Here is a 19125-nt window from a genome sequence, read left to right as displayed (position 1 = left end):
AGGTGAAACAAATCAGGGTGTGACATTAACAACTAGCTAGTGCTAGTAGCCAATAATAGTTTTTCCTGTCAGTGAACACATCAAGGTCCTAAAAGTTATAACGTTAGCTAACTAGCCAGTTATTTAGCCGGCTAGATAGCTATTTATAACCACACCAGAAATACTCATATTTGGCTATACATTGCTTTTACCTACATAGTTAACATTTTCAACCAGAGAGACATTCAGGTCTTAGTTACGAATTCTAGCTAGTTGTCTAACGCTAGCTCTAAACAGCTGAGTTGACTTCCTTGATGAGTAGAATAACTAGCTGGCTAGCTAATTAACGTACGTATTTCATATGTCATTCCTCCTCTCTCTCCATTCCCTTTCTATCTTTCTCTCTATCCTTTTCTCTCCCAGTGTGAAGACTGTGTATAACAACACACACACGTAGCGGCTATTGGAAGTTAATGGGGCTTAATGGAGTGCACTGTAATAATGAATGATGTAGACTTCAGCCCCTTTGTTATTGTCAGTTAGTCTAATGTAGGGAGCAGTGTCACAAGCTAATGTAGCAGACTGTATAACAGTAGTGTATGGTCCAACAATGTCACTATTATTAGTCGCGTCTGGAGGGTAATATACTGGACCGGTCTGCCTTGTTGTTCAATGGAGTCGAATGAAATCTCTCTTTCAGGAGTGGGCACCAGAAAATAAAAGCAAAAAGTTGAATAAAAGAGGTAGAGGCACAGTAAGGCACCATAGAGGTGAAAATGTCTTCATCTGTTTGTATGACCTCATGCTCCACAGTATAACTATCATTCAGTACTCAATTACCATCTCATTATGACGAATCATCAATTTCTAATTACTGATTGGTTTGTTAATTGTTTGTAGATAGTGTTAGTGTATGGTTTAATTACATTTATGTCTCCTGTTTCTCAGTGTGTGGATGGATGCATTCACAACTAGGAGCAGAGTGCTTTCGCGGTGGGAGAGAGGAGATGGCAACAGAGAGGGCTTAGTCCTGAGACCTACTGTGCCATCAACCAATAATGTCAATGCGGAGCTACGTATACAGAGCCCTCCACATTGTTACAAAATTTGGGAAGCACACGGCGATGCGGTAAGGAGATCAATTTGGCCTTTAGTCTAATGTAGGACTCTCCAACCCTGTTCCTGGAGATCTACGGTCCTGTAGGTTTTGGCTCCAACCCTAATCTAGCGCACATGATTCTAATAATTAGCTTGTTGATAAACTGAATTAGGTTAGTTAAACAGGAGGGTAGCGTTCCAGGAACAGGGTTGGAGAGCCCTGGTCTAATGGCTGGGATGCCAGTGAGATGTTAAAATAGGAGACGTACGGAGTCAACTCCACCTATCCTCAGCGCCTCAGTTTTAATGTATTTTTATAAGGATTAGGAATGCATGATTTGCCTCAACAAGTACCACATTTCCAACGAGAATACATGTATTTATACTGGTATACCTTACTGATAAGACCATGTCAATTTCCTCTCCTTCCCATTGTCGTGACTCATTTATGTGATGACTGTTATTTATTGAATAATTACCTACGTATGTTCAATTGTTACTAAATTAATCATATAACAATTAACTCATTAGGTATTTGGGGCACCACGGGAGAAGTTGTTTAATGAGTTACCATCTCCCGAATTAACTCAATAATATATATATCGATAAGTCACTTATTAATCATTACATCATATCAGTCTCATTCTGAATGTCGCAGACTTCTTGAATCTGCACAAACCCTTGTCTTACTGATCATTCCACACCACACAAATGTATTTGATTATTTATTTATTTACTAACAAACTTAATGATAGAACAGGTATAAGTTATTGATTAGAAACGTAATACAATGACAAGGTCATAGTGGATTAACCTGTCTAGGCCACGGGTGCCGCTAGCGGCACTCCTCCCACATTCCACTGAAAAGGCAGAGCGGCAAATTAAAAAAAAACATTTTTTTTAAATATTTAACTTTCACACATTAACAAGTCCAATACGGCATATGAAAGGTACACATCTTGTGAATCAAGCCAACATGTCCGATTTTTAAAATGTTTTACAGGGAAGACAAAATATGTAAATCTATTACACCACTTTTCTACCTCCATCAGTGTTTTACTCCATCACCAGCTATCACTAATTCGACCAAATAAAGATATATATATAGCCACTAACCAAGAAACAACTTCATAAGATGACAGTCTGATAACATATTTATTGTATAGCATATGTTTTTTTTGAAAAATGTGCATATTTATGGTATAAATCATAAATTACATTTCAGCTACAATCAGAAATTGCACCGAAAGCAGCCATAACATTTACAGACACCAACGTCAAATAACTAATTACTCATCATAAAACATATCTGAGAAATACATACTGTGCAGCAATTGAAAGACAGGATTCTTGTGATTCCAGACAATATTTCAGATTTATTAAATGTTTTATAGCGAAAACAAAATGTAGCGCTAAATTAGCATAGCCACGCCAGCCAGAACCAGCTGGGCGCCCACGACCAGTTCACATGCACGACCGATATATGAAATAGCATTATAAATTGGATCTTACTTTTGCTGAAATTTCATCAGAATGTTGATCAAGATGTCCTTAGTCCAGATGAGTCGTTCATTGCATTCAGAATGGTACCTTTCCCACTTCATTTAGCATAGGTACTAGTCGCGTGGCACGGATCTCTCCAAGTAAACAAAGTCACACGACGGAACACGGCAAAACTCCCGAAAAAATTCAAATAATCTGATTAAACTATATTGAAAAAACATACATTACGATGATATGGTCTCATTTATCAAATCAAATCCGAGCCGGAGATAGTTGACATCCGAAACGGCAGCAAAACAAAACACAATCTCTCTTCAAAGTCGCGCACTTCAGACTTCCGGAAATGGACGGTCACGTCAAAGAAATAGGTCTTATTTCACGTCAGAACAAGATAAACACAAAATTTCTCCTCTGACGTCCTCTTGACACCCAGAGGAAGGCGTATGAGGTGTGTTTCGGGTCATAGGTGGCATGACCATGTATAGGCAGAGCGTTGAAGCGAGCATAGACATCTTGCATTCTACTTCCTGCTCAGGGAAAGTGCTGCCAAATGACTTGTGTTCCACTCAGAGAAAAAATTCAAACGTTTTTAGAAACTAGAGGTTGTTTTCTATCCAATGGTACTAAAAATATGCATATTGTACTAGCAAGAATTGAGTACGAGGCCGTTTAAAAATCATACGATTTTCACCAAAAGTGAAAATATCACCCCTTGTCCCCAACAGGCTAACACAATATGACACTTGTTACAAAAGATGGAGAGTTAAAAAGAGAGAGAAAGAGAAGCAAAACTACATTTGGGAATTATGCTTACAGTAATCCTAATACCTTGCCCTGAACTGTCACCCTTTTGGGTAAGAAGTAATGCATGTATTTAAGTGTTGAAGGTCTTCGTCGTGTATCTCTGTTGGACCCAGGCCTTTGTGAAAAGGGTTCGATTGGCCTTCTCCTTCGGATGGGCCTTCTCCTTCGTTCTCAGGTGTAAGGCTCTGATTGTCCACAAGAGGTCACAATGTCCTTCTTCTTAGTTGTCTGTGTTTACTTGCACTCGTTCTGGAAGAGTGGTCTTCTGAGGATGGCTAATCAGCCGCGTCGATGATCTCCAGAGTCATGATGAGAGCAGGTAAATACCCTCAGGTAAAAAGTGGTATTTTCGTCATGCTGACATGCTCTCTGGGCTCCCTGGGGCGTGGCAAGTTACGAGGCAAAATTTCATCATCACTATGATCTCGTTAGAGAACTAAAATCACAATCCTATTGGCACAAAAACATTCTCTTCATCCTATATTTCCTACACAAAGTAAAGGATGTAAACCTGATATACACAGTGTACCAGCTCTTCAAGTTACAATGTTTTTGTTATAACGTCTTTATACAATTTTTAATGACATCACAAAACAGACATGAGTTTTCCAAATTCCATCTCTCATCATTCCCAACATTCGATGTTGAAATATATCGTCCCAGTGTTCATTGTTGAATGTTGATGATTTTGGGCGGCAAAATCTTCAGTAACAAAAGCGACATTCTGTTCACCAATACTAGAGACCAAAAGGAGTCGTCTGCTGCCTACAATTTATGGTCGACGTGAGGTGTCATAAAACCCCCACATCAATCCCTCCTCTGTGGGTGAGAGGGCTCTGTAGACGCTGATCCACTGTAACCTGATCTTTGGATCCTCACAGGAGAGTCATGACAGTCCCCCTCTGGTGGGTTCAACCTTGGAAGGATACTGCAAGTTGCAACCCACCATAAGAATGACCATCGGAAGTCCTGGTTTGTGGATCATCTTAGCAGTCCCCCTCTGGTGGTTTAACCTGGTAGGATTTCTGCAAGCAGACCACCACCAGAATGGAGGGGAGGTCTGGGCTGTGGCTCGCCATTCCGGACCCGTCGTCCAGTTGTCCAGGCTAGTGGATCTAGGCAGTAACTTAGGCAGACGTTGGCAACTGGTTTGTGGCTCTATCACTTCCTAAGTGTCAAAGCAAATGAAAAAAAAATGAATAAAAACACCAACAAAAGATATACAAAATATAGCTACCACACCTTAATCATATAATTGACTAAATGACTTGGCTAAATGACTCTATCATGGCATTGTCTCTAATGTCATATCTAGCGCGATCCTACTTGATCCTATTTTAGAACCATTTTTTATCTATTGATATTCTCCAGTTCAACAACCGGCAGTGTCAGTAAAAATCCCACTTCATTACAATTAACATCAACGTGTATTGGAATTGCCGACCCCAGACTATAGGTCAAATGTGACTGTAATGGCTTTATCGTGGTTGTGGTAGCCAAGGTCAATATGTTGTGCACCATTGAGGGGCACTTTATATGAGGGGATTCTATTCATGGCCAAGTGGCCCATAGAAGAGCTACCTTCACAGAGAAAATCCTCCAACAACAATCAAACAAATTGGACATGAGCACAGTCATGGTTCATGACCTCTACTAGCTTTCCTACCGACAGGAGAGTTTTGTTCAGGAGAGTAGCGTGTGTGTTTACCACCAGAATAGTGTCCTGGAGAGTCTTTCCCAGATGCTGCAACCTGAGTGCCTGTGATTTCATCTGTTGCTGGATAAGTGGCATCTCTTCAGTAATCTCCCTAACATTTTTTTGGACTGTGGCTAGACTGACTGCGTTGACGGTAGAGGTACCTAGAGCAAGAGTAGCACCCCAACGAATCGTTTTTCTCACCTTGGCTCTGATAGTTCTGTGAACTTTTGGAGTTGGGCCAACATATGGGCAGTGTCTAACTGGGAGTGCTGAACTTCTTGACGCACGGATCCCTTTAGCGGGATCATTTTCATAAACAACCGCTGAATTGCAGAGCGCCAAATTAAAAAAAAATACAAAAATATTTATAATCATGAAATCACAAGTAAAATATACCAAAACACAGCTTAGCTTGTTGTTAATCCACCTATCGTGCCAGATTTTGAAAATATGCTTTACAGCGAAAGCAATCCAAGCGTTTGTGAGTTTATCAATCACTAGACAAAACAGTAAGAACAGCTAGCCGCAAATTAGCTTGGTCACGAAAGTCAGAAAAGCAATAAAATTAATCGCTTACCTTTGATGATCTTCGGATGTTTTCACTCACGAGACTCCCAGTTACACAATAGATGTTCTTTTTGTTCGATAAAGATTATTTTTATAACCAAAAACCTCCATTTGGTTTGCGCGTTATGTTCAGAAAACCACAGGCTCGTGCCGGTCCTGAAGGGCAGACGAAAATTCCAAAAAGTATCCGTAATGTTCGTAGAAACATGTCAAACGTTTTTTATAATCGATAATATTTCAACCGGACAGTAAACCATTCAATACTACAGAGAAAGAAAATGTCGAGCTACAACTCTCGGGCGCATTAACTAATCAAAGGACACTTGACACGTTTTGATAAATCTCGCTCATTTTTCTAAATAAAAGCTTGAAACTATGTCTAAAGCCTGGTCACAGCCTGAAGAAGCCATTGGAAAAGGACTCTGGTTGATACCCCTTTAAATGGAGGATGGGCAAGCAATGGAACAGGGATTTTTCCAAATAAAAGGCACTTCCGGGTTGGATTTCCTCAGGTTTTCGCCTGCAAAATCAGTTCTGTTATACTCACAGACAATATTTTGACCGTTTTGGAAACTTTAGAGTGTTTTCTATCCTAATCTGTCAATTATATGCATATTCTAGCATCTGCACCTGAGAAATAGTCCGTTTACCTTGGGAATGTTATTTTTCCAAACGTAAAAATTCTGCCCCCTTGCTGAAAGAGGTTAAGAAGTTCAATGAGTGTAGAGCCTAACTGGCATACATACGCAGCGCTTGAGTTTGGGGAAGATCATTTTCACCATAAAAATGCACCTAATAATAACAGCAATACATGCATAATCGCATTTGTGGTCAGTTTTCAGAATGGTGTTTTCCTGCACTTATAATGTGAAGAAATAGCCTAATAGTTTATCAACATGTTAAGCTAAACGTTCTTATCTGTTGCGTCAGGCAAAAAAAAAAAAAAAAAAAACGATGCTAGTGGTTGTATTAATTTGGGATCTATCGCATCCCACAACTGTCCCAGACTATGTTTGGAATATTTATTTCTCGCACAGAATATGTCAACTTTTGTACAATGGGGGATAGTAGAATGACATAGTCTAGTGCTTTTGCTGTTCGGTAAGCATACTCATCTTGTTGGCTGACAAAAAGTAAATGTTGACAGTTTTCCAATATCTTCACTATGCACCTCGGAATTGGATAAGGACTCGCGCAGTTGCGTCCTGATATGTCCGTCTTCACTAATAGCCTGTGAGAAAGACCCGATCACGTGACGGAGAGCCATGTGAATGAGAGTGTTTCGGCACGCAGCCGAGAGAAGGGAATCATTATTATTATATTCAGCCCAAGGGCACAATGGCCGCAAATGGCATGGATTGGCCGCAAATGGCCGCAAATGGCATGGATTTACAGAAATGACATCAATTTACAGAAATACTCATAATAAACATTGATAAAAGATACAAGTGTTGTTCACAGAATTAAAGATATACTCCTCCTTAATGCAACCGTTGTGTCAGATTTTAAAAAAACTTTACGGAAGCACACCATGCAATAATCTGAGTACGGTGCTCAGATAACAAATCAAGCCAAACAGATATCCGCCATGTTGGAGTCAACAGAAGTCAGAAATAGCATTATAAATATTCACTTAACTTTGATGATCTTCATCAGAATGCACTCCCAGGAATCCCAGTTCCACAATAAATGTTTGATTTGTTCAATAAAGTTCATCTTTATGGCCAAATACCTCCTTTTCGTTAGCGCGTTTAGAACAGTAATCACAATTCATGACTTGCTATCACTAGGTGCAGACGAAAAGTCAAAAAGTTATGTTACAGGCCGTAGAAACATGTCAAACAAAGTATATAATCCATCTTTAGGATGTTTTTAACATAAATCTTCAATAATGTTCCAACCGGAGAATTCCTTTGTCTTCAGAAATGCAATAGAACTCAAGCTAACTTTCACGTGAACACGCATGGTCAGCTCATGGCACTGTGGGAGAGACCTTACTCAATCCCCTCTCATTCGCCCCCACTTCCCAGTAGAAGCATCAAACAAGGTTCTAACGACTGTTGACATCTAGTGTAAGCCTTAGGAAGTGCAATATGACCCCATAGACACTGTGTATTCGATAGGCCAAGAGTTGGAAAACTACAAACCTCAGATTTCCCACTTCCTGGTTGGATTTTTCTCAGGTTTTTGCCTGCCATATGAGTTCTGTTATACTCACAGACATCATTCAAACAGTTTTAGAAACTTCAGAGTGTTTTCTATCCAAATATACTAATAATATGCATATATTAGCAACTGGGACTGAGTAGCACGCAGTTTACTCTGTCCACGCTTTTCATCCAAACGTGAAAATGCTGCCCCCTATCCCAAACAGGTTAACCGCTCAACACAGAATAGCTTGGCCTCCCAAGTGATGCAGTGGTCTAAGCCACTTCGCAGTGTCGCTGTGTCACTAGAGATCCTGGTTCAAGTCCATGCTCGGGAGACCCATGGGGCAGCACACAATCGGCCCAGTGTCGTTTGGGTTAGGGGAGGGTTTGGCTGGCAGGGATGTTCTTGTCCCATCACGCACTAGCGACTCCTGTCGAGGGCTGGTGCAGTGCACGCTGACATAGTTGCCAGGTGCTCGTGTTTCCTCTGACACTTTGGTGCGGCTTGCTTCTGGGTTAAGCGGGCGTTGTGTCAAGTTGTGTTTCGGCTGGGTTGTGTTTCGGAGGACACATTGCTCTCAACCTTCGTCTCTCCCAAGTCCGTATGGGAGTTGCAGCAATTGGACAAGATTGTAATGATTGTAATTGTAATTGGATACCAAGATTGTAATTGGATACCATGAAATTGGAGAGAAAAATGGGTAAAAAAATAACTAAATACACAGATTAGCCGCATGTCCACACTCCCCCAAATTGTTAATAACGGTTAACGGTTACCATGAGACCGGAAGTTATTCGCTTGACCATCACCGGCTGACAAAATTTCATGACCGCCACAGTCCTAGGAGAAAACACTGATTACCAAAACAAGTCACAAAATGTCCAGACCCTTAATCCTGGTTGAGATGTCAACTATCATCTGCAAGTTATGAGCAGTCAGCAGTTCACACACCAAGTAGGCTACTGGGAAGACGGGCAGCACTTAAAGTACACTGAAAGACCCTGGTGAGGACGACGAACACGCAGAAGAGCTTTCCTGAAACAGTTTGTGCAGAAATTCTTCAGTTGTGCAAACCCACAGTTTCATCAGCTGTCTGGGTGGCTGGACTCAGATGATCCCGCAGGTGAAGAATCCGGATGTGGAGGTCCTGGGCTGGGGTGGTTACACGTGGTCTGCTGTTGTGAGGCCGGTTGGACATACTGCCCAATTCTCTAAAACTATGTTGGAGACGGCTTATGGTAGATAAATTAACATTCAATTCTCTGGTAACATCTCTGGTGAACATTCCTGCAGTCAGCATGTCAATTGCACTCTCCCTCAAAACCTGAGACATCTGTAGTATTGTGCTATGTGACAAAACTGCACATTTTAGAGTGGCCTTTCATTGTCCCCAGGATAAGGTGCACCTGTGTAATGATCGTGCTGTTTAATCAGCTTCTTGATATGCCACACCTGTCAGGTGGATGGATTATCTTGGTAAAGGAGAAATGCTCACTAACAGGGATGGAAACAAATGTGTGCACAACATTTTAGAGAAATAAGCTTTTTGTGTGTATGGAAAATTTTAGGAATATTTTATTTCAGCTCATGAAACATGGGACCAACACTTTACATGTTGTGTTTATATTTTTGGTCAGTGTAAATTATGACTTGAACACCCATCAAAATCTATCTTCTCTTTCTTGTAATGTAAGTGTTTGAGACGGTGGGTTAAAATCCCCTAAGAATATTTTGCATTCTTATAGATTCAACGGAAAGACAATGTATGCCATTGAGACCATATCAGCCATTACCGGGGTGTGTTTGACAGGTCATTACAAACATTTCCGCAATGGTAACGTTAACAGGGGGAAATGACAGGCACAAGCAAGAGTATGAAAGAGTCGCAGGAGTCCAATGAAAGCAATCAATCCAGCGAGATTTAAGGGACAAGTGGATTTTGCACCCCTCAAATACAGGAAATAGATAGCTGAAAAAGACAGATCCTCAGCTGGGTCGGGCATGCGGGTTGCTAAATTATGGCCATCTGATGACTGGTATCTCTTAAAGCTATTCCACACTTCATTGTCCATGAAGAGGAAATTCCTCTCACAGACGGGAATAGTAGGCCCTGAGCCGGTCCCGCTGGTGCTCCAGCTGCAGGAGGTGGGTTCAGTCCCAGGCTGAGGGCCCCTGCTGTCTGCCCGGGGGCGTCTGGAGCCACCTGTCCTACCCACACACAGCTTCCCAGGGGCAGATAGGTAGGAGGACACAGGAAATGCTTTTTGAAAGTTAACAATGGAGATGGCAGAATATGAACAGGATTACTGTAACCGTTTTCAAGGATGAACTGAATAATTTCTTCACTTGAAGAAAATGTACAGTTAGTTTCTAAAAAGTTTGCAGCTTCGGTTTTAGTTTCTCACCATCCATTTTGAGCAGCACTTTTTGAAAAAAACTAAAATGTGTTTACCATATTTGAGTATGGGTATTTCAAGTGAAGAGCATAGAGGATCCCAAATAGAGTAACAAATACTGTATATCAGGCCAGCATATGATATCCCCCATTACCACTTTGTCTTCAAGGATAATGGACACTCAAGGTGGATTGAAGGGTAGTTCCAACTGAACCTGCCCAAAAAGAGAAGTGGCCGATCATGACATCTAGGTGGTAAACCTTATTGGCCACTGAGGTGAGGCGACTATGTGGGGCTTGCAGGTTGGAGGTTGTGGTCAGATATTGATGTGCAGTTCGGCTCTCTTTGCCAAGTCGGGTCTTTCAATTGACAGTTAGCACAAAGTAATGAAATTGCACAGGGGGAACAGGTATAGTAGTTCTGGTTTGTATACAGTATACTGCCAATTAATAGATTTGAGCAGAGGCATTTCCACTCAAACCTCAATTACATCTAATAACTTCATTAACAACCAATTGGATTTTCCACCGAATTGTTTCCAACTTTACAAAGGATTAGTGACACAAAAGATAGGCCCACATATTGCGGTAAACATTTGTTGTCATCCCTTTCTCCCTTAGTTTACTTTGCCAAGATTGTTGCTTTTTTGTGAGACATGCCAGAGAAATTAATGTTCTGAAACTAATGTTCACATCCGTAAGCAGTTGGTGGAACAACGAGGTGTCTGACAGTGAATCTCCTTCTGAAGAAACATCCATCAGCGTGTGGAGTCTCACCATACTCTCAGTTAAAACATGTTTTTATCAGCCTTTCATTGTCTTTTTAATCTTAATGACAAATGAGACAGGCAGATGCCCTGGTACAGTACGTTCAGGATAAGCCTTTCCCAGGCTGAGGCTATCGCTGAGACAGCACTGGATGGGCTTCTCAGATGTCTAGCACTGCCATCGAGGCTAATTCAACTGACATTGTGAATGGAACATCAGGGACCCGCAGTGCCATTTAATGTATTTTATGTTAATTATATCACGTGTGATTCCTTTTATTAACTTTTATGGTCTTCGAAATAGCCTACCTCTGGAATGATGGGAATTTGGCACCTAACTAAAAACAAAGTGATTAGTGTGGAACAATACAAATGTGCTAATCTACACATTCATTTCAGGTCAGAGATATTACAAATATTTACATACATTTTGGTCATTTAATTATTTTAGCTTTTTGAGCACATACTCAAATGCTGACATTCAGACTCCCAGGTGCAAAAATGTATACGGACACAGCCTAGAAGCTGTGATAAAAATTCAACCCTGTTTGTGATCATATCAGATAATTTGATGATCTTGAGGGGACCTTGAGTTGGTCGATGGTTGTCTTATCTATGTGCTGTGAAGAGGATGGAGTCCTTGAAATCAGTAGCAGTGGTGAGTGTGCATTTAAACCAGCCTCCTGCATTATTGAACACACTTTGTACTTTTGAGGGACAATGTAAATTGTTAAGGTGGCCTGTCCCTGACCTAAAACCAAAAATGTTAATGCATTTTTTAGTCAGGCTATTCCTTAAATAAAGGTTTCCCAAACAGGGTATGTTGTAGAAAGTCAAACTATGAAAGGATTTCAGAAGTACTGGTTCTCACCCCTTAGAGTGCTTCATGATCGAAGTGTGAGCCTACACTGAAAATCACTAGCTATCACCAGTGTGTGTATGTGCATGTACGTCCATAGGAAAGAGTGGGGTAATTTGAACAAATGTGTTAGTTGAGCAACCCCTTGTTTCTAGGAAACCATACACAAAATTAATAATCATGTGACCTAATATATAGGGAGAGGTTGTCATTTCATGGATTCTGTAAAGAAAGAAACCACATGGAAAAAGTGGTAAGCAAGTTAGGTCCAAAAACAGATTTTCATAAAGTCAAATTAATGTATGGTGTTATAGGTTTCATGATGCTTGTATCTAAACCAAAGTAGATATTTTTAAGATTGTTTTATACATCAGTTGGGGTCGTTATAAGCTACAATAGGATGTCCTAAACCGAGCATGAAAGTGCATTCTTGTAGCTGTGTGGGCTAAAATAGTCAAAATATTTGCCTTGGGGTAAGGTGAGCCAACAGCCTCCACTCTTCTGGGAAGACTTGCTTCCATTCAGCCACAAGAGCGTTAGTGAGGTCGAGCACTGATGTTGGGCGATTAGGCCTGGCGAGCAGTCGGCGTTCCAATTCATCCCAAAGGTGTTCGATGGAGTTGAGGTCAGGGCTCTGTGCAGGCCAGTGAAGTTCTTCTACACTGATCTCGACAAACCCTTTCTGTATGGACCTCGCTTTGTGCAACGGGGCACTGTCATGCTGAAACTGTTGCCACAATGTTGGAAGCCCAGAATCGTCTAGAAATTAATCATGTTTGTCACTAATTCTATTTTCTGGGGGGGGCAACCGAACTTTGTCAAATCTTGTACTACTCACTGTAAAATCCCTTTAATGCACTGTCAACTGCAGCCACCCATGATTTAAGCTTACAATAAATACATCTATCCTGTCGTTGGAAGAAATATTGAATTGTGATAAACACAAAATGACCTACTGTAACAGTTTAATCTACTGTTACATCTAGGGCTGTTGCGGTGACCGTATTACCGCCACACCGGCGGTCATGAGTCATGACCACAGTAAAATTCCACGTGACCGTTGAGTAACGGTAATCTCCTTTTATGCACTCTGGACATGATTTGGTAGTACAGACCTTTGCTAACGACCATCAGGTCCTAATGGCCTGGTACTCAGGGCTCTACTGTCCCTCTAACCACTCTGACATCAATGCAAATGCAATCGAAAATCACGTCAAACACTTATCATCAAAACAGTATCATTATTTTAAAACGCACCTCACTGTGATTATCAATTTGAAGAAAGACGTTGGACAGCAGGTTGAAAGTGAGTGTAAAACATGGTCGTTGTGGATGTTGTTTCAAAGCCGAACACAACAAAATGGACAGTGCTTTCTAAGGTGATGATTAATTCAAAACCCCCATACGCATATTAGAGTTTGTGTATACGCATAGGCTTATGACCCCAAGCTTGAAAAATTATGATTGTGCTGTTATACAATACATAGCTTACTGCATATTATGCATGGCAGTAAAACATAAAACAAAACTGATTTAAGATGTCTTTGGTACATAATTGGTCTAGCCTATACTCTAAAATTAAACAAACTCTAGTAATCGCCTTTGAGTGTGGACTGTATTATTATGCATACTGGATGGACCGGATACCTTATGCTCCGAAATGTCTATCCATGAGTCTGGGAGAGAACTATAGCTCTATGTCACACCCTGATCTGTTTAAACTGTTTTTGTGAATGTCTCCACCCCCCTCCAGGTGTCGCCCATCTTCCCCTGTGTATTTATACCTGTGTTCTCTGTTTCTCTGTTGCCAGTTCGTCTTGTTTGTCAAGTCAACCAGCGTTTTTGTCAACCTGCTCCTGCTTTCCCAGTCTCTTTCCCAGTTTCCCAGTTTTGACCCTTGCCTGTCCTTACTCTGAGCCCGCCTGCCTGACCACTCTGCCTGACCCTGAGCCTGCCTGCCGACCTGTACCTTTGCCCCCCCTCTGGATTATTGACCCCCGCCTGTCTTGACCTGTCTATTGCCTGCCCCTGTTGGATTATTAAACCATTGTTAATTCAACGTGTCTGCATCTGGGTCTTACCTTCATACCTGTAACGGGCTTCCTCCTTCTCCTCATCCGAAGAGGAGTAGCAGGGATTTGACCAAAATGCAGCGGGTTGTGAATACATATTGATTTAATAGACAAAACGGAAAAACACGACAAACACTTGAATAATTACAAAACAAATAAACGAATGTAGACAGACCTGGACACTGAACTTACATACAACGTGAAGAACGCATGAACCAGGAAAACAGACTCCATAAAACGAACGAACTAACAAAAACCGGAACAGTCCCGTGTGGCGTAACATACAGACACTGACACAGGAGACAATCACCCACAAACAAACAGTGAGAACAACCTACCTTAATATGACTCTCAATTAGAGGAAAACGCAAACACCCTGCCTCTAATTAAGAGCCATACCAGGCAACCCAAAACCAACATAGAAACAGCAAACATAGACTGCCCACCCAAAACTCACGCCCTGACCATACACACATACAAACAACAAGAAACAGGTCAGGAACGTGACAGAACCCCCCCCCTCAAGGTGCGAACGCCGGGCGCACCAGCACAAAGTCCAGGGGAGGGTCCTGGGTGGGCATCTGACCACGGTGGGTGGCTCAGCTCCGGACGCTGTCCCCACACCACCATAGTCACTCCCCGCTTCTGTATCCCCCCCCAATGACCACCCCTCCAACTAAACCCACCTAGATGAGAGGGGCAGCATCGGGATAAGGGGCAGCAGCTCCGGGATAGGGGCAGCAGCTCCGGGCTGAGGGACTCTGGCAGGTCCGGGCTGAGGGACTCTGGCAGGTCCGGGCTGAGGGACTCTGGCAGGTCCGGGCTGAGGGACTCTGGCAGGTCCGGGCTGAGGGACTCTGGCAGGTCCGGGCTGAGGGACTCTGGCAGGTCCGGGCTGAGGGACTCTGGCAGGTCGGGCTGAGGGACTCTGGCAGGTCCGGGCTGAGGGACTCTGGCAGGTCCGGGCTGAGGGACTCTGGCAGGTCCGGGCTGAGGGACTCTGGCAGGTCCGGGCTGAGGGACTCCGGCAGTCTGGTGGACGGCTCTGGCAGGTCCTGCTGGACGGCTCTGGCAGTCTGGCTGGACGGCTCTGGCAGGTCCTGGCTGGACGGCTCTGGCTGGTCTGGCTGGGACGGCTCTGGCTGGTCCTGGTTGGACGGGCTCTGGCTGGTCCTGGCTGGACGGCTCTGGCTGGTCCTGGTTGGCGGAGGCTCTGGCTGATCCGGTCTGGCGGAAGGCTCTGGCTGATCGCGGTCTGGCGGAAGGCTCTGGCTGATCCGGTCTGGGGAAGGCTCTGGCTGATCCGGTCTGGCGGAAGGCTCTGGCTGATCGCGGTCTGGCGGAAGCTCTCTGGCTGATCCGGTCTGGCGGAAGGCTCTGTAGGCTCTTGGCAGACGGCGCGGCTTTGCAGGCTCATGGCAGACGGGCCAGCTTTGCAGGCTCATGGCAGACGGGCAGTTCAGGCGCGTTGGGCAGACGGGCAGTTCAGGCGCCGCTGGGCAGACGGGCAGTTCAGGCGCCGCTGGGCAGACGGGCAGTTCAGGCGCCGCTGGGCAGACGGGCAGTCAGGCGCCGCTGGCAGACGGGCAGTTTCTGTAGGGAGGAGACGGAGAGACAGCCTGGTGCGCGGTACCGGAACTGGAGGCACTGGGCTGGAGACACGCACCATAGGGAGAGTGCGTGGAGGAGAACAGGGCTCTGGAGATGCACTGGAAGCCTGGTGCGTGGTGTCGGCACTGGTGGTACTAGGCTGGGGCGGGAAGGTGGCGCCGGATATACCGGACCGTGAAGGAGGACACGTGTTCTTGAGCACCGAGCCTCCCCAACCTTACCAGGTTGAATGGTCCCCGTAGCCCTGCCAGTGCGGCGAGGTGGAATAGCCCGCACTGGCTATGCAGGCGAACGCGGGGACACCACCTGTAAGGCTGGTGCCATGTACGCCGGCCCGAGGAGACGTACTGGAGACCAGATACGTTGGGCCGGCTTCATGGCACTCGGCTCGATGCCCAACCTAGCCCTCCCAGTGCGGCAAGGTGGAATAGCCCGCACTGGGCTGAAGCACGCGTACTGGGGACACCGTGCGCTTTACCGCATAACACGGTGTCTGACCAGGTACGACGCCCTCTTACTCCACGGCAAGCCCGGGGAGTTGGCTCAGGTATCCAACCCGGCTTCGCCAACTCCCTTTAGCCCCCCCCAATAAATTTTTGGGTGTTACTCACGGGCCTCCAGCCTGCTTCCGTGCTGCCTCCTCATAACGTCGCCTCTCCGCTTTGGGGCAGCGACACTCCACTGGCTCTGCCCAGGGTCCTTTACCGTCCAGGATCTCTTCCCATGTCCAATCCTCCTTTTCCCACTGCTGCTGTCGTGGCTGTCCGTTACCCGCTGCTTTTGATCTGGGTTTGGTGGGTGATTCTGTAACGGGCTTCCTCCTTCTCCTCATCCGAAGAGAGTTAGCAGGGACTTTGACCAAAATGCAGCAGGTTGTGAATACATATTGATTTAATAGACAAAACGGAAAAACACGACAAACACTTGAATAATTACAAAACAAATAAACGAATGTAGACAGACCTGGACACGAACTTACATACAACGTGAAGAACGCATGAACCAGGAAAACAGACTCCATAAAACGAACGAACTAACAAACAAAAACCGGAACAGTCCCGTGTGGCGTAACATACAGACACTGACACAGGAGACAATCACCCACAAACAAACAGTGAGAACAACCTACCTTAATATGACTCTCAATTAGAGGAAAACGCAAAACACCTGCCTCTAATTAAGAGCCATACCAGGCAACCCAAAACCAACATAGAAACAGCAAACATAGACTGCCCACCCAAAACTCACGCCCTGACCATCACACACATACAAAACAACAGAAAACAGGTCAGGAACGTGACAATACCTGATACCCTAGACAATACTGTTGGTTCATTGATTGTGCAGGGCGGCTTACAGTTAGCATATAATTATAGTGAATTTGTATTTGATTTTGATTAGCCTAGTAATAGGATTTTTTTTAAATATTTCCATAATTAATTGGGTGGCACAACCTTTAGCTATACAGAATATCTCACCACCATACATTTCCATCTCCTCCTCTTTCGCCTTTATTCCGTTCTCGAGTGCAGAGGGGCTGTCAACAGTTTAGTGAAATATGTTTCACTGCAAAAACATGTTACTATCAATGTTCCCGAACAGATTTAACATGGTTTCCTAAATTAAGCACTGGGTAGCTACAGGAACTTGGTTGGAGAGCCCATGGCCTACAGAGTTTGAGGGGAATATCACTTGTCGCACAGTGAGAGCATGCTTCTCAAACAGTGTTTGATGTCTGGGGTAAAATAAGTGTTCTTATATTTATTTCTCTGCTGCTCATATTAAACACAGTTCAGCTGTAAAACCGAAGAAGCAAACCAAGAATCATAGCATGCGCCTTCGAGTGCATACGGATGACATTTTGTCCCCTGCCCCTGTTCCTGCCCATTATTAAATCGAAACTAAGTTGACGTATTAGTAAAGACCAGATTAAATTGATAATAGTCTGATGGGTGAAAATATGATCACTTGATGAGAGAACAGCTGTGCAGCCTGAGGCAAGGAACAGAAAGCAAGCTTTCTCAAACCATCAATAGCCTATAGTCGCATCATGCAGCCCATATACTTTTTGATTTCTAAGGTTTGTATCATTCACAAAGTTGCCAAATAACTCGACATCTAGTGTATAGGACCTGTTTCAAATGATCCCTTTTTACGCTCAACATAGCCACTTCATATGCACACTCACTCCGGAATGGGAGACATATCCTTTCTATTTTATTCAGCTGAATTCAATTATATTCTTCTTACTTTAAAATCATATAAAATAATGGCACAGGATTTATAAGCATATCTTGTTAGCTAAATGAACAAGCCTCTGGCATGGAGCATAGCCAGATAACATACAGTAGGCCAACTACTGTTCTTCTGAAATACGCTACCGGTCAAAAGTTTTAGAACACCTACTCATTCAAGGGTTTTCCTTTATTTGTATTTTTTTTACATTGTAGAATAATAGTGATGACATCAAAACTATGAAATAACACATATTTGACAAAATGTGAAATTGTGTTTTTTTTTTTACATTGGATAAAAGTAGAAACACAGAGCTAGTAAATGATATATCATACACTGCATTTGAGGAACAATGGGAAAGAAATTCTGCTTTTGAAAGTTGATCAACTTTAAAGTCACGTTTGAGAAAATCACCTTTGAATGTTTTGGTATCTCGTGAAGAGCTCTTTTTTGTCTACACCCATTCAGCATCGTTCACACCCACACCCTAGCTAACGTTAGCTAGTTAACCCTCCTGTTGTGTTCGTTTCATGTTAATTAATTCTGTCTTCCCGGTCCAAAATGACCGCCCCATTATAACTGATTATAAATCCATAATAATACATATATTATCACCTAATGTTGTGTTAGATATTTTTATCAACTTAAGTTCTTGTGAAAATTACAAGTCTTGAACATGTATTTTCTATGTATGGCCTGTAGGCCTCATTGACCTGAGCTCATACAACTCGTTTTTGAGTAAAAAAATGCTAAATGGATTATTTTGATTATAACAAATACTCAGATGAAACATATTGTCCTGTTTATAACACACTACTTTGTGTCAAAGTTTAACAAGGACTCTCCTCCTCACCAGTGTCATGAGGATATGATCAAAGATATTATCAAGAGCCTCACATACAGTATATCGTTTGGTCATTGTGCTGCCACAGAATGAATTGTGAGCAAGGCCTCAAAACAACTTTATATACCAGAGCTGCGAGAAAAGTTCTGTATATTATTGAAACAATGTTGCGATTGTTTGTGAGAATGCCAACAGGTGTGGTTCCTGTGGGGGAAAGATTCTACAGGGGAAAGGTTCCATGGAAGCCAAGAAGGGGAGTTAGCTAGCTAACGGTACACTTTAGCTTAAGACATATATAGTGCCAACAATGCCACAGTGCTGGGAGCTAACCAACCAGGTCCAATGTTAGCTAGCTAACATTAGGCTCTAACTAGAAAAGCAAACAGTGCTGGGAAACAAATAATAACGTCCACTAGGGAGCCAGACAGCTAACGTTAGCTAGCTAGCTAACAGTACACTTTAGCTTAAGACATATATAGTGCCAACAATGCCACAGTGCTGGGAGCTAACCAACCAGGTCCAATGTTAGCAAGCTAACATT

The sequence above is a fragment of the Salvelinus sp. IW2-2015 genome, unplaced genomic scaffold (assembly GCF_002910315.2).
Source record: "Salvelinus sp. IW2-2015 unplaced genomic scaffold, ASM291031v2 Un_scaffold245, whole genome shotgun sequence".
NCBI lineage: Eukaryota > Metazoa > Chordata > Actinopteri > Salmoniformes > Salmonidae > Salvelinus > Salvelinus sp. IW2-2015.
The sequence above is the reverse complement of the archived record's forward strand: the minus strand, read 5'-3'. Positions refer to the sequence as shown.